Source organism: Topomyia yanbarensis, chromosome 2, assembly GCF_030247195.1.
Source record: "Topomyia yanbarensis strain Yona2022 chromosome 2, ASM3024719v1, whole genome shotgun sequence".
Lineage (NCBI taxonomy): Eukaryota > Metazoa > Arthropoda > Insecta > Diptera > Culicidae > Topomyia > Topomyia yanbarensis.
This window is the reverse complement of record NC_080671.1, coordinates 202828659-202843843: the sequence shown is the minus strand read 5'-3', so window position 1 is coordinate 202843843 and position 15185 is coordinate 202828659. Positions and strand designations below refer to the sequence as shown.

The window sequence follows — 15185 nt, the reverse complement described above, 5'->3', positions numbered from 1 at the left end:
ATGAAGCGTGTTACATTTCGAGATTCGGTCGACGAAATGCGAAAATATTTCTCAGAGTGCACAATTAGAACCAGAACGCAGCCAGTTCTAAAAGAGATGCACGATATATCTTTCACACGAAATGATCAAACATATATCGATCCCGCTCTCGTACCGCAACGAGGATCTTTGGCCTCAAAGCCGCATGGATAGATACAATTAAAACAGTCTGAACAAAAGTGGTGTGTGGTGAACAGTGCATGCTGTTAATGGTTTCGGTACGTGAGGAACTAAGCCCATCGGATCGCAAATTTCTACTCTGAGCAGTACAGCTATTAAACGAAAGGTAAACCGCAGTAAATCATTATACAACTAATATTAATTTGGTCCATTTGACGATTCAAGGCATACACGTTATTTCGGCAAACGAACACGTGGAAATCGATCACCCTGAAATCCATTGTGATCACGTGAATCATCCCTAAAAGGTAACACTCAATACTACCAACTTCATGCCTATTCTAACGTGTTGGTTACAGCTTTCTTGCATGTTCGGATGATATCTGGGCCGTAGAATTGATTGAAAACCACGTACGGTTTAGTCGGAAAGAATTCCATTGCAGCCTGATATCTCAAGGTCATAGGTAATCCGACATAACCATCAAATCTGAATGAGTTTTAATCGTTTCGCATCATCTAGAAGCACACGGAAAGAGCCAAGAGAGGCTGTGCAGGATCACTCAACATCATCAAATTGCATGCGATACCACGAGTCGTTAGCACAAGAAAGAAAAGCCCTTCAACAGGTACAATAGTTTGTGTATGACTGGCTGACAAATCTCAAACAACGAGACAAAACCTCGTCAGAGGGCTGTTATTTTCAGGCTAAACAGTCAACTCTCACCCGTATGATAACGATCGTGCGACGATTGCTGCTGAGCGGCGATACCGATCCAGGGCAGTTAATGCGAAGCAGAGCAGACCACAACCACTCCACCCTTTTCCTCGAGCCATATGATCCACCATACCCATCGAGCGAGAGGCCGGCGAGATCACTAACGTGTGCGTGGTCGCGCCCCAAACTACAACGAGTGCGTGGGAGTCGTGCAACAAATAATACACACGAGTGCGAAACACGGTACCGCCGAGTATCACGTGACAGACTGCGGTGCATTCGGGTCGCGGACGCGGCGAGACAGCGAACATTAATGCAGCTGTACTACAAGGAGAGAAGTCAATCGGTCGCATGATATAACGGGTGCGACGCTTCGAAGGCGGAGAATGCAGAGCAGAAGTTGCAGGAAAACGGGGCCCCACCGACACAATGCAGTACAAGGCGCTGAAGATCTAGTGAAAGAAGATTGTATGTATTAATTAGATGTAAGCTCATGTTATTACAGACAGTTTATTGTTAAGCAGAAATCTCTACTGTACCTCGCATGTGTTATTTTGCTTAATTGAGCTTAGATTTTGCTACCTTGTTGGCCACTGATGCTCCTGCATCGAGTGATATTAACTGGCCGGTCTGCTGTTGCACTCGTCAGTTTTTGCCTCGTCTGGTCTCGTTCCGCAAGTTTGCAACATTGGCGCCCAAATAAAAAACCCACTTCCGTGTACGGTTAATAGCGAGCTATCAAGTGAGTGATCAGGGAGCATTAAGTGAACGTTCGGTGAAACGATTACAATAAAATTCGCGATGGATTTGGAACATCTCACCTCAGATGAATTGGATTTTGAGCTGGCGGTGAGAACAGTGCAAGGATTAAGAGGAAAGGAACGTAACTGGAAAATCGCACGTGTACATCAAGTAATCAGCAAGGAGAAGAATGGAGGTGCAACCACGCCCACATCGTCTTCACACGTGCTTTCGGATGTCGACAGCATATACCAGTGCCAAGCAAAACTACCACCAATCAGTCAGGCCTTGGAATCAGCTTTTCGGAAGAAAGACGAAGGTCAAATAAGGATCAACAGATCACGGCTATTACACTATAAATTCAGACTGTCCATCATATCGGATTCACTAATCACAGCTAATGCCAACAAAACGCTCGCAAAGATAAATCTCTGGAAAGAATTGAAGCATTCATAGGAGACTTGGCAGTTTCAAATTTAGAGCAACAAGAAAACGATCCCGATCCAGAAGAATTACCTGGAGATCCAGAGACTCTTCAACGGCTCAAGATCGCCCAGCTTCAATCTAGCATAAAAGAAGCTTCTCAGCAGCAACAACAATTAGAGCAGGAACTTCAGGAACAGTTACAACAGTTGCCTAAACCGTCAGATCAACCTGTTTCGGACGATCAGTGTGAACAAGAAAAGCAATTACATCGACAGAAAATACAACAACAGCAGCAGCAATTACAGCATCAACAAGAGATGATACGTCAGCATCAGCAACAACTACATCAAGAGCAGCAGCTCCGACTTCAACAGCAACAACAAGGACAGCAGCTCCAACAATCACTTGATCAGATGCAACAGCAACGACAGCAATTGGAACAACAATTACACCAGGAGCAGGTACAGCGACAGCAAATTGAAGCGCAGCTACGAGAGCAACAAAATCAAGGTGTGTTGCGGCAAGGATTTCCGAACAACTCCATTCCGGGACATTGGGATCCTTATCCACAAATTAGTCAGGAAGGCCACAACAGCAACGTGAATTGGACAATATTCCTCCTCACTTGCGAGAGGATTTCATATGGTTTTTGGGATCGCAAGGCAGACCCAATACACCTAGAATATCAAATCTACAAGCAACTCCAAACAGATTCTCTCAGCCGGTCCATAAATGGCCTTTCGAATACAGTGGTCAGCCGAACATAATCCAGTTAGGTGAATTCCTCAACCAAGTAAACACCTACGCCGATACGGAAGAAATTGATGAGCAAACGTTGCTCCGTTCAGTTAAGCATTTACTCAAAGGGCGAGCTCTTCAGTGGTACACACGCTCCTACATCCACCTTACCAGTTGGGAAGCGTTCAAATCGGAAATAAAGCAGGAGTTCTTACCTCCGAACTATTCCGAGATCATCAAACAAGATCTGTACTTACGGTTCCAAGGATCAAACGAATCGTTTACGGCGTTCTACAGAGATCTAGTAGCTGCATTTGAAATAGTTGAACCAGTAATATCAGAGTCGGAAAAACTTTTCATCATGAAATCCCACCGGAACTCGGACTATACTCCGATAGCCGCAGCATCACGAGCGATAACTGTCAAGGACCTAGTCGCTGTTTGCAAAGAGTTTGAAGTGTCTCGGTCCTATTCGATTCGGGATAGAGCTTCGACTACTCTCCGCATTCCTTGGAACAAACCTGAAACCTCGGCTTTTCAGCGTCCAGGGACGAGCAGGATGGAAAATCCCAACCGGCAACTATTCAACAGGCAGCCGTTCAACACAGCGCAGGTCAACACGGTGGAACTCACCCCAGACGGGGAAGAAGACTGGAGTCCTCTAGAAATCCAAGAACGCTAAGCATTCCAGCAGGGCGTGGCCATTAAGAATGAAATAACTGCAACTGCCGCAGAAGAAGTAAACGCAGTTCGCCTGCAACAGAATTGGAAGGAAAGGACAACTACAGAGCCACAGCAACCTACCAATAGCGAGCATCGTACAAGGAATTCGGCACCAACTATCATTTGTTGGCAGTGCGAAAATCCAGGTCACACTTATCCAAACTGTCCCAACCACAAACGATTTCTATTCTGCTACAGCTGTGGGAAAAAGGGATGCACCACACGAAACTGCGAGGCATGCATTTTAAGATGGAGGCAGTTAGAGTCAGTCAACATCTCACAGCATTCGGGAAACCGCAGCTGGGAGAACTCTCAATAAAGGGCGAAAGCTCTCCCGCTACAACCAAAGTCCCTTCAATCCTCGAAATTCCCGCATTCTGCAAAGCAGAATCTATCGTTATCGATCCAGACAACCATGACAATCGCCCATATGCAGATATCAATATCCTAGGTCGCAAACTTCGAGGACTCCTGGATAGCGGTGCGACCTGCAGTCTAATTGGTGGTTCACTCTCCAAAATAGTGGATGAATTAGAATTTACCAAATTTCCAGTTAACGGGGAAGTAAAAACAGCTGACAACTCGGCGCACCCAGTTTCATTCTTCGCGCACGTGCCGATCTTCTACAATAACAGAAACATCACCTTACCGGTGCTGTTCATCGAATCGATGCCTTCTATTTTTATCTTGGGGATGGACTTCTGGTCCAACTTCGGCGTCAAAGCAACCATTTGTGAAATTACGACCAACCTAGATCACGAATCATCGATCGTTCGATCCTTACTGGCACACGACAAGCAACGTTTGCAAAAAGTTATTCAGGAATTCCCAACGTCACGCAACAAAGGCAGCCTAGGAAGAACAAACCTATACTCGCACAAAATAGACACAGGAATCGCTCCTCCGTTCAAACAAAAATACTACCCGATGTCAAAATTTGTATTGGATGATTTAAACAAAGAAGTCGACCGAATGTTGGAACTGGGAGTAATCGAGAATGCTATTTGCTATCCTTGGAACAACGCCACAGTAGCAGTCAAAAAGAAGGACGGATCGATGAGATTGTGCTTAGACGCCAGAAAATTAAACTCAGTCATAGTGCAGGAGGCGTACCCGATTCCCCAGATAGCATCTATTACAAACAATCTCAGTGGGTCACAATTTCTGTCTTCTATCGATTTAGAGTCCGCATTCTGGCAAATTCCTCTGGATGAGGGATCCAAACAGAAAACCGCCTTTACTATCCCTCAGCGGGGACACTATCAATTCACCGTGGTTCCGTTTGGCCTGTCAACAGCCAGTCAATCACTTTCACGCGTCATGAATCACCTGTTTATTGATCTTAAGCCAAAGGTATTTGTCTACCTGGATGACTTGGTGGTGGCTACTGAAACGTTGCAAGAACATTTGGACCTCTTGCAAGAAATTGCACGAAGACTAGAGAAAGCAGGACTCACAATCAATGCAGAAAAGTCAGTATTCTGCAGGGAAAGTCTGAAGTATTTGGGCTATGTGTTAGACGAAAAAGGGTGGCACGTTGACGAAGAAAAAGTAGACGCCATCAGCAAATTCCCTGCTCCAAACTATAAGAAAGAGACTCAACGATTCATTGGGATGTGTGGCTGGTATCGAAGATTCATTAAAGATTTCTCGCGAACCGCTGCTCCACGGACAGAACTCACGAAGACTAAAACGAAATTTTGATGGACGGAAGAATGCGAAAAAGCCTTCCAGACTCTCAAATCGCATCTCACATCGGCGACTGTTCTGGTGACTCCAAATTACACACAACCGTTCGCAATTGCTTGCGATGCGAGTGACGTAGCAATAGGAGGAATTCTCACACAGGACATCGAAGGCGACGAAAAGGTAATTTGCTACTTCTCGCAGAAACTTTCTTCCTCTGAACGAAAATACTCGGTGACACAGCGAGAGTGCCTCGCAGTAATTCGGTCTATAGAGAAATTTCGAGGATATCTCGAAGGGACGCACTTCACCGTCTACTGTGATCACTCTAGCTTGACCTACCTGAAGACGATGAAGAACCCTACGCCTCTTCTAGCTAGATGGATTCTTCGTTTGAATGCGTATTCGTTCGATATCAAATATCGGAAAGGAACTTCAAACGTTGTTCCAGATTGCCTGAGTAGAGTGGAAATAGTCAACACGATCAACACTTCGTTTCCAGCTTCAGCAGATTCGTGGTTTAATAAGCTCATACAGGATGTTCAGGCAAACCCCGACAACTTTCCAGACTTCAGAATCGTCGGAGAACACCTGTACAAAAACTGTATGACGAAGGATGCAACTGGCGGCAGATATCACCAATGGAAGAAGGTGGTTCCTTCCTATCTACGACGGGAAATAATGCACCGCAGCCATGACATCCTAACAGCAGCTCACCTAGGTGGCGAACGTACGCTAAATCGGATACAGCGAGATTACTATTGGCCGCTGATGGCGGTGGATATCCGGAAGTACGTGCAAGCTTGTGACGTGTGTAAAGCTAGCAAGGCATCCAATACGACGCTGACTCCAACCTTAGGAAACCTAAAACCAGCACAACTACCATGGGAACTAATCTCAATAGACTGGGTTGACCCACTCATACGTTCAAAAAAGGGAAACACCGTTCTCCTGGTCATCGTCGATTGGGTGACCAAGTTTGTCATCACAGAACCTTTTCGTACAGCGAACGCTCAGCAAATGTCTGCTTTCTTGGAGCAATACGTGTTTCTTCGATTCTCAACTCCTAGGATTATAGTTTCCGACTCCGGATCCCAGTTCCTTTCCCAAGTTTTCCAGGCGTTACTGAAGCGATCTACACTCCGATGTGTAACGCTGCAGAGAGAACGAATCGTACACTAATAACATGTGTAAGATCCCTTCTAGACGAGGATCAAAGGGACTGGGATTTGCACATTCAACAAGTAGTTTGCGCGATAAACACGGCGAAACACGAAACCCTAGGCTGTAGCCCTTACTACTGCAACTTCGGTCGGGATCACATAATTTTCACTGATCAGTACCCGCTGGCTAAGTTGAATTCAACGCATGATCCTACTGAAGCACAGAAGACGCGAATAGAAAGTGTTCAGAAGATCCAGCAGTTCGTCATTGATAGGATTAAGGCAGCCCATGAAAGTAGTAAGAAGCGGTACGATCTCAGAGCGCGGAGTAGAGGTTTCAAGGTAGGAGATATCGTATGGAGACGTTCTTTTGAGTTATCGCAAGCAGCTGAACATCGCACGAAAAAACTTGGAGCAAAATTCATTCCGTGCATCGTACGACAAGTCCAGGGCTGCAATAACTACTTGTTGGAACACATCAAGACCTCAAAGACCGGCGTTTACCATTTGAAGGACATCAAACCAGATTGACCTTACAACAAAGTCAAGCTATGTACGCAGTTTAACTGTCGACCAAGAGCGATTACGCCACAAAACCTGGTGCTGTTGACCGATTAGTGGCCCGCACTATGATTATTGAAACCCTATCGGCAGCAGTCACTACGGAATGCTTACCGTTCACAGCTTCGATCAACACATCTTTCGAGCCTAAAAGTTGCTGCTGAAACACCTGGGATAAAGGAAACTCGTAAAAAGGGACATGCATCGGGAGAGAAAGCGATAGTGAATCCAGAGGCATAAAGCGTGGAATTTCAACATACCAGTCAGCCGAAACAGTTTCAGCATTCCCCACCAGAAAAAGCGTACCCGCGCTAGCCGATCGTGAGATCTTTGGCAAGGTGATAGAGGGTAGCATAACTCACCACATCCCAGAAAAAGATCACTCACTCACGTAGGGTTGCGCATATACGACAAAACGCAAGTGCAAAATGCTCTCAAAACAATTTCAAACAATTTCAAACCGTACAGTATAGTATCAGTAATTGCTAGTTCGAACATTTAAATTGCATTTTCTCGGCGTAATTTCTGGCGCCCAACATAAAATAGTAACACAGGTGTTGAAGATGCGATTGGCCCTAGGATTAGATAGACAGTAAGGAAAAATAGAACTCTTCCGCTGAGCTCAACCAGCGTGATACAATAAATTTCTTGGACGATCTGGCACCAACAGGTGTAGAAAGAAGTACAGTTACCGTTAGCTAATAAGTTCTGTATTGGCGCATCGTGAACGAAGGAAGCAGCAATCATCGATGTCCAGTTTGGAGAAAATTTGTTCGAGATTGTGTAATGTAAGAATCAATCAGCCTCTTCAAGATCTTACATCAACATTCATATGAAATTTTTGCGGATGCGAGCCTCCGCAAAAATTTCGTTGCGGCTTGTGTGATGTTGTGTTACATTTCGAGATTCGGTCGACGAAATACGAAAATATTTCTCAGAGTGCACAATTAGAACCAGAACGCAGCCAGTTCTAAAAGAGATGCACGATCCATCTTTCACACGAAATGATCAAACATATATCGATCCCGCTCTCGTACCGCAACGAGGATCTTTGGCCTCAAAGCCGCATGGATAGATACAATTAAAACAGTCTGAACAAAAGTGGTGTGTGGTGAACAGTGCATGCTGTTAATGGTTTCGGTACGTGAGGAACTAAGCCCATCGGATCGCAAATTTCTACTCTGAGCAGTACAGCTATTAAACGAAAGGTAAACCGCAGTAAATCATTATACAACTAATGTTAATTTGGTCCATTTGACGATTCAAGGCATACACGTTATTTCGGCAAACGAACACGTGGAAATCGATCACCCTGAAATCCATTGTGATCACGTGAATCATCCCTAAAAGGTAACACTCAATACTACCAACTTCATGCCTATTCTAACGTGTTGGTTACAGCTTTCTTGCATGTTCGGATGATATCTGGGCCGTAGAATTGATTGAAAACCACGTACGGTTTAGTCGGAAAGAATTCCATTGCAGCCTGATATCTCAAGGTCATAGGTAATCCGACATAACCATCAAATCTGAATGAGTTTTAATCGTTTCGCATTATCTAGAAGCACACGGAAAGAGCCAAGAGAGGCTGTGCAGGATCACTCAACATCATCAAATTGCATGCGATACCACGAGTCGTTAGCACAAGAAAGAAAAGCCCTTCAACAGGTACAATAGTTTGTGTATGACTGGCTGACAAATCTCAAACAACGAGACAAAACCTCGTCAGAGGGCTGTTATTTTCAGGCTAAACAGTCAACTCTCACCCGTATGATAACGATCGTGCGACGATTGCTGCTGAGCGGCGATACCGATCCAGGGCAGTTAATGCGAAGCAGAGCAGACCACAACCACTCCACCCTTTTCCTCGAGCCATATGATCCACCATACCCATCGAGCGAGAGGCCGGCGAGATCACTAACGTGTGCGTGGTCGCGCCACAAACTACAACGAGTGCGTGGGAGTCGTGCAACAAATAATACACACGAGTGCGAAACACGGTACCGCCGAGTATCACGTGACAGACTGCGGTGCATTCGGGTCGCGGACGCGGCGAGACAGCGAACGTTAATGCAGCTGTACTACAAGGAGAGAAGTCAATCGGTCGCATGATATAACGGGTGCGACGCTTCGAAGGCGGAGAATGCAGAGCAGAAGTTGCAGGAAAACGGGGCCCCACCGACACAATGCAGTACAAGGCGCTGAAGATCTAGTGAAAGAAGATTGTATGTATTAATTAGATGTAAGCTCATGTTATTACAGACAGTTTATTGTTAAGCAGAAATCTCTACTGTACCTCGCATGTGTTATTTTGCCTAATTGAGCTTAGATTTCGCTACCTTGTTGGCCACTGATGCTCCTGCATCGAGTGATATTAACTGGCCGGTCTGCTGTTGCACTCGTCAGTTTTTGCCTCGTCTGGTCTCGTTCCGCAAGTTTGCAACAAGCGAGGCGTATGTCACAGTTCTTAACGCAAAGACCTTCAAGGGTTCATCACGGTTGCTTCTCCAGAAAACTCTCAGAAAATCTCCATCCATCCCAACCTGTCTGTACATTTTCGGAATATCTGCGCTTATCGCGTACTGGAACGTTCGGAACTTTAAATGAATGGACACTAAATCGTTCTGCACTGTTGGACCAATCATTTGAGTTTTGTTGATGAATACTCCGGTTGACGATGCTGCCGAACCATCAAACACTACACGAAGTTTTGTGGTTGTGCTAGTTGGCTTCAGCACACAATGATGCGGCAAATAAAACGTTTCAGTCGGATCCTTGTTCAGCGAAGAAGTAACCTCAACCATATGTCCCAACTCTTCATACTCGTTCATAAAGGCAACGTATTGTTATTTTAGATCGGGATCCTTATCCAGTCTTCGTTCGACAGCCAAAAATCTTTTTCTGGCCATGATTTCCGAATCGCCCAATTGTTCCTTCGCTTTGTTAAAGGGCAACCGAATGAAAAATCTGCCACTCCGTCACGTCGATGTGTCTCAAGGAAATGAGCAACGCATGCATCATGAGACGAATACTCTGGTGCTGGTGCTTCATCGTATGAATCAAAATACCAAAAACGTTCAAGTAACTTACCGATGTCATCCTCAGTTACCATCGTGCAGAGTGTACCACCAACGTTCAACTGACTTGTTGGAATCAAGCAACTTACAATCCAACCAAGTGACGTTTCTTGAACCGCGGGCAAATTATCTGCCAAATTTATTTGCCCGTGCTTGATAAGTTTAAAGAAAATGCCCGATCCAATCAAAAGGTCTACCTGAACGGGTACGTTGAATCCGGGATCAGCCAGTTGGGTGTTTTCCGGTATGTTACCATTTACTTGTTGCAATGTTGGCTCCTCTTTATTTGAATCTGCGGGATGCAATGATGTATGGTGGCGTTTGCCACATAGTTTGCACGACCGCTCTGATTTGCACTTTCCCGTAATATGGCCCCTTTCCAGACAATTTAAACAAGAACCACTCTTGCGCAATGAATTGTATCTTTCGCTTAGATTCACTTTCTTAAATATTTCATACTTCCAGATTTCATGATCTCCTTTGCAGTGTGAACATTTCTCACGTGTAGTAACAAGACTATGCACGTTTGAATCCGTTTTTCCAGAGGGTCGCTTCATTACTTCCGCTGTCGCTTTGCTATTACGACTTATCTTCTCATACACTTTACACCTTTCTTTGAGGAATTCCATTGTCGATTTGTAATCTGTCAACTCGTTGTCCTTCTGGCTCAACCCCGACGCCTTACTGGTCTTAAGGTCAAACTTCTTCACTAGTATGTTCCATAGCATCATTTCGCCTAATCCTTCGATAGGTAATTCCAGGTTCTTAAGAGCATCAACGTTTTTCGAAACTGTGTCGATAAGCTTTCGCAGACCGACGGCACTTTCCTTTGTCATAACTGGTATGTTAAACATCGCGTCGAAGTGTTTATCAACAATGACTTGCTTGTCTTCGAACCGCTCACGGAGTGTCTCCCAGGCAGCATCATAGTCGTTGTTGTTTATGATGTCCTGGTCTATCACACCGACTGTTGTTCCAATCAGCGAGTTGCGTAAATGGTACAGCTTGATCGCTGGAGATTCTGTGTCATGACGTGCCATTACGTTTTCAAACATGTTTTTAAACGCGTACCAATTTTCGAAATTGCCGTCGAAGGTTGGCAACGGAGCCTTTAGCGGAGGAACATACGGCTGATTTTGAATGGGTTAGACTATTGCACTTGCCGTTTCAAACTTTACTGTTGCTTCGATTTTCTTCGTTAGCTGTACGTAAAGCTCACTGTACAGCTCTTCAAACTCGATAAATCGCATCTCTTCCGCACACTGCACCTCTTCACTAATGTTTAGATCGTATATGCGATTCTGTAAGTCATTATATTCACCGTACGCACACTCCACCATTTTGAGCAAGAGCTGTAAATAATGCTTATCTGCCGCTTCAGGATTCTGCAGCGCGAGTTTGATTCGGGCCAATTTTCTCGCAACTGTTTCCTTCTTTTTTGTCAACACGTAGAATTCCGTTTTCTTTTGTCGCGCCACTTCCTTCTCATTTTTCTGTAACAGTTGCTCGCTCACAGTGAGAATTCGCGTCGAATCTTCATTTTCGTTTTCGACATTTTTGTTTTCTGTTGTATTTTTCGAGTTCTTCTTGCTGCCTTTCGGAGTATGCGTGGTCGGCGCCATTTTGTTTTTTCACGTTCGCACTCTTCGATAATCCGTGCCGAATACGCCGGGTCGGTGGCATCTGTTTTTCGTTCGAAAAACACTATTTTTCTTTCCGATTTCGCAACTTCCACGCTGCGAAACGCGATCAATCCGATTTGTCCACCTCAGTGACACATTCGGCTCGTATGGACCAAAAAATGTAGCTCCAAAGGAGTCAAGTGGACTGTATTTAACGCAGGGCTCAGCGCAAGCGAAACAAAAACGTAAACTTGAGCTTCTATACTATAACTGTTTTATTTCCGTTCTTACACTGTTAACAATTTGTGTGTGAATTGGGGTTGAAAAAATCAATTTAATAGAGAATACACTGAATGAAACATACGCATTGTGACGTGAACAATTGTTATAGTCAATTTTGAAAAAATCCACATAAAACAAATATCAATAGTTTTTGTTTTATCAAACCAAAGGCATGTGTGGAAAGTACCACTCATTACAAAAGTTTTCGTGAATAAATATTGGGAAAATTCGGTCGGGGCTGAGATTTAGCATTTTTAGTAAATGCTTTCAAACCATGAAACTTTACCACATTTTCTAATCGATCAATATCTCAGCCGTAACCTGACCAGTGTCGGCATTTTGGGTGTCAAATAAAAAGGATTTCTCTATGTGGAATTTACCATCTTATTCTAAGGTAATTGTGCATGATCAACAACTTTTTCGAATAAGAAGTGATAACTTAAGTGATGCTAATAACATTCACGATTGATTAGATTTATTTATTAATTTTAATGCATGATTCGCCTCGTCAGAAACCGACACTAACTTTTTGTCGGAATAGATTTGCGCCGGCTTGACGCAAATCCCTAAAAACTAAAACACACTTTGTGTTTCAGTCGAACGACTGATCAAACGTGATGTCCCGTCCGAGCAGAAGTTCTGTTTATGCCCATGAGACACAGTGAAGCCTAAACTTGTCTTGGCTTAGCAGGCCTATGCGAAAGCACTATGCTATATATTTCACCCGAAGGAGGAAAATTGGGTGAACACCAAATTTCTCACCAGGGGGAATTTTTTTTTGGTAAAACCAGTTTTTGCACTTCAAGGGCACAAATCCTTACTTGTTACATGTTTGCGTTTCGGCTTCGCCTCATCAGAAACCGACACTAACTTTTTGTCGGAATAGATTAGCGGCGGCTTGACGCAAATCCCTAAAAACTAAAACACACTTTGTGTTTCAATCGAACGACTGATCAAACGTGATGTCCAGTCCGAGCAGAAGTCCTGTTTCTACCGATGAGACACAGTGAAGCCGAAACTTGTCTTGGCTTAGCAGGCCTATGCCAAGACAAGTTTGTTATCGAATACATATGACATTATTGAAGCTTTAGAAGTTTTTTTAATCAATTCGTTTATTTGATATGGCACGTTTGCGTTAGCTTAAAGGTGCCAATTTTGTTTTGTTTTACTTTTTGATATTAAAAATGTCTTACTCCACTATCTGGGGCTAGGTGTCATTCTAAAATCTAAACTATCTCCCATGTAACGAAACTACGTAAGGTTTGCACGCTTATAACTCCGATATTACTAGATGGATTTTAATCATTCATACACCAACCGATTCAGAAACACCTAACTTAAATATTGGTAATAATTTAATATCTCCCCAATAAAAGTAGACTTTTAAAAATTGGTAAAATTAAAAAGTTCACGAAAAACGGGAAAATTACCATTCGTGAGGCAGATTTCTCAGACACAGCCGTCATTAGAGGGTAGGTTAGTGCCTCAATCACACACGAAAAGTCATAAATAGAAGCAACGCATGTCCGTTTAAATCAGTTGTTGCTGTTATCCCATACGAGCAACATTGTCTCCGGGCGATGCAATAAGCGCTATCGATTTTCGGTAACGTTGGCATTTGCACACACTCGCACCTAAGTGACTAAACCATATACGGTTAGTTTATAAATAGAGGTGACGCGTACCCGTTTGAATCAGTTTTTGTTCTTATGTCGAACGGGTAAGATCATGGCTGCAGCGTCTGGGCACTACAATAAGCGGTAGACGCTATGCATTTTCGGCAGCGGTGGCCGTGTGCGAATTTTTCGGGTACCAGCACGGTGTCACAGAATGATTTGCAAAGTGGGTGGGTGGGGTGGTTTGGATTTAATTCAATACGGTGTGTGCTGCTTAAGAGTGTTGCGTTTGAAAAAAATATATTTCTAGAGAAAATTTTCAATAGGACGTAAGTAACAATGAGAGATTCTCTTTGGAGTCTTTCTCTTCTGTTCATTACTCGGCCATTTCAACATTTACTACTCTACTCTTTGCACAATATTGTAGTAAAAACCGTCGGCTTTCGATATGTACTGGAAAATTAATACAAATTGTTGTAATGACGTCGTAATAAACGAAAGAGAAAGTAAACAAAGAGAGGCTCTCAATGTTACGTCCTATTGAAAATTTTCTCTAGATTTATTTTTATGCATGCGTGTGCGTTGTAATTTGTTAATCCATGTTTACGGCGCTTTGTAGCTGCGTAGGGTAAAGAACCTATTGGTTTTCATATGTTTCATATTTCGGTTATGTTTTTTTCAGTAAGGCATCTGACAACGTGCTTCTGTAGTTATTGCACTGTTCAGCAGCGTAGTATTTTATATAGGAGAGTACACTCAGGTTTTTTTTACGCGGATTATAAAATTTACGCGGTTTTCATTTACGAGTTTTTTTTAATTTACGCGGTTTTCATTTACACGGCCCGTATCCCCTGCGTGAAAAAACCTGAGTGTAATTGCATCGGAAACAATCACATTCCCAGCAGAACTTTTTGTTTTCTAATTTCAAACACTTTTGTTTCGTACTGCACACAACGGAAAATTTTAAAACAGAACTTACCGTCCCAGCAGCAGTTCAAGCGGGTGTTCTTTTTCGATTCAAATTCAAGCGATGTCTTAAGCGTTACTGGTCTTAAAATTGTTTTCCCAGTTTATCCAGTCAGAGTATCTGTCCTACCCTATGTATTTAAAACACAGTTCTAATTGCGTTTTAAAGTATACAACAAATAGAACGGTTGAGTATACTAATTTAAATTTTAAAATAAATCTGCTTTAAATTATGAAACAAACCGCTGTACTGAAGATATAATTATGTCAGTCCTATTACCACATAAAACACCTATATAATAGAAAAAAGGCAGAATTGGTTTAATAATACAATGTTTACACTACAGAGTTATAACACGTTTTAATAATTAGCAACAAGAAAAATGTCACCAAGATAGCATAAAAACCCGTTGTAACTGGTAGTGCGAACGTTGCATAACAATGTAATTTATCAAATAATTTCATTTTTTCCACCACTAATCGATCAAGAAATACTTAACCTTAAGATTGTTTGCTTAAGTTCATTAGTACATTATTGAAAATTTAAATGGAAAATGAAATTTCATATTTCATGGAGAATCTGTATATTTCCGTTGGCGGACGTGGGCTTCCTCATCACAGTTTCTCAATATGGAACTTTTCTTTTGAATATATTTTCTGGACAGACCAGCCTATTTTTACTAGATGGATCAGCCAAATAATGCCAATCA

At 43.1% G+C, this 15185-nt stretch overlaps 1 pseudogene; it reads left to right on the top strand.

The window, feature by feature from the left end:
- Positions 1-1675: 1675 nt before the first annotated feature.
- On the top strand, positions 1676-3859 carry LOC131679991 (uncharacterized; annotated as a pseudogene).
- The last annotated feature ends 11326 nt before the right edge of the window (positions 3860-15185 follow it).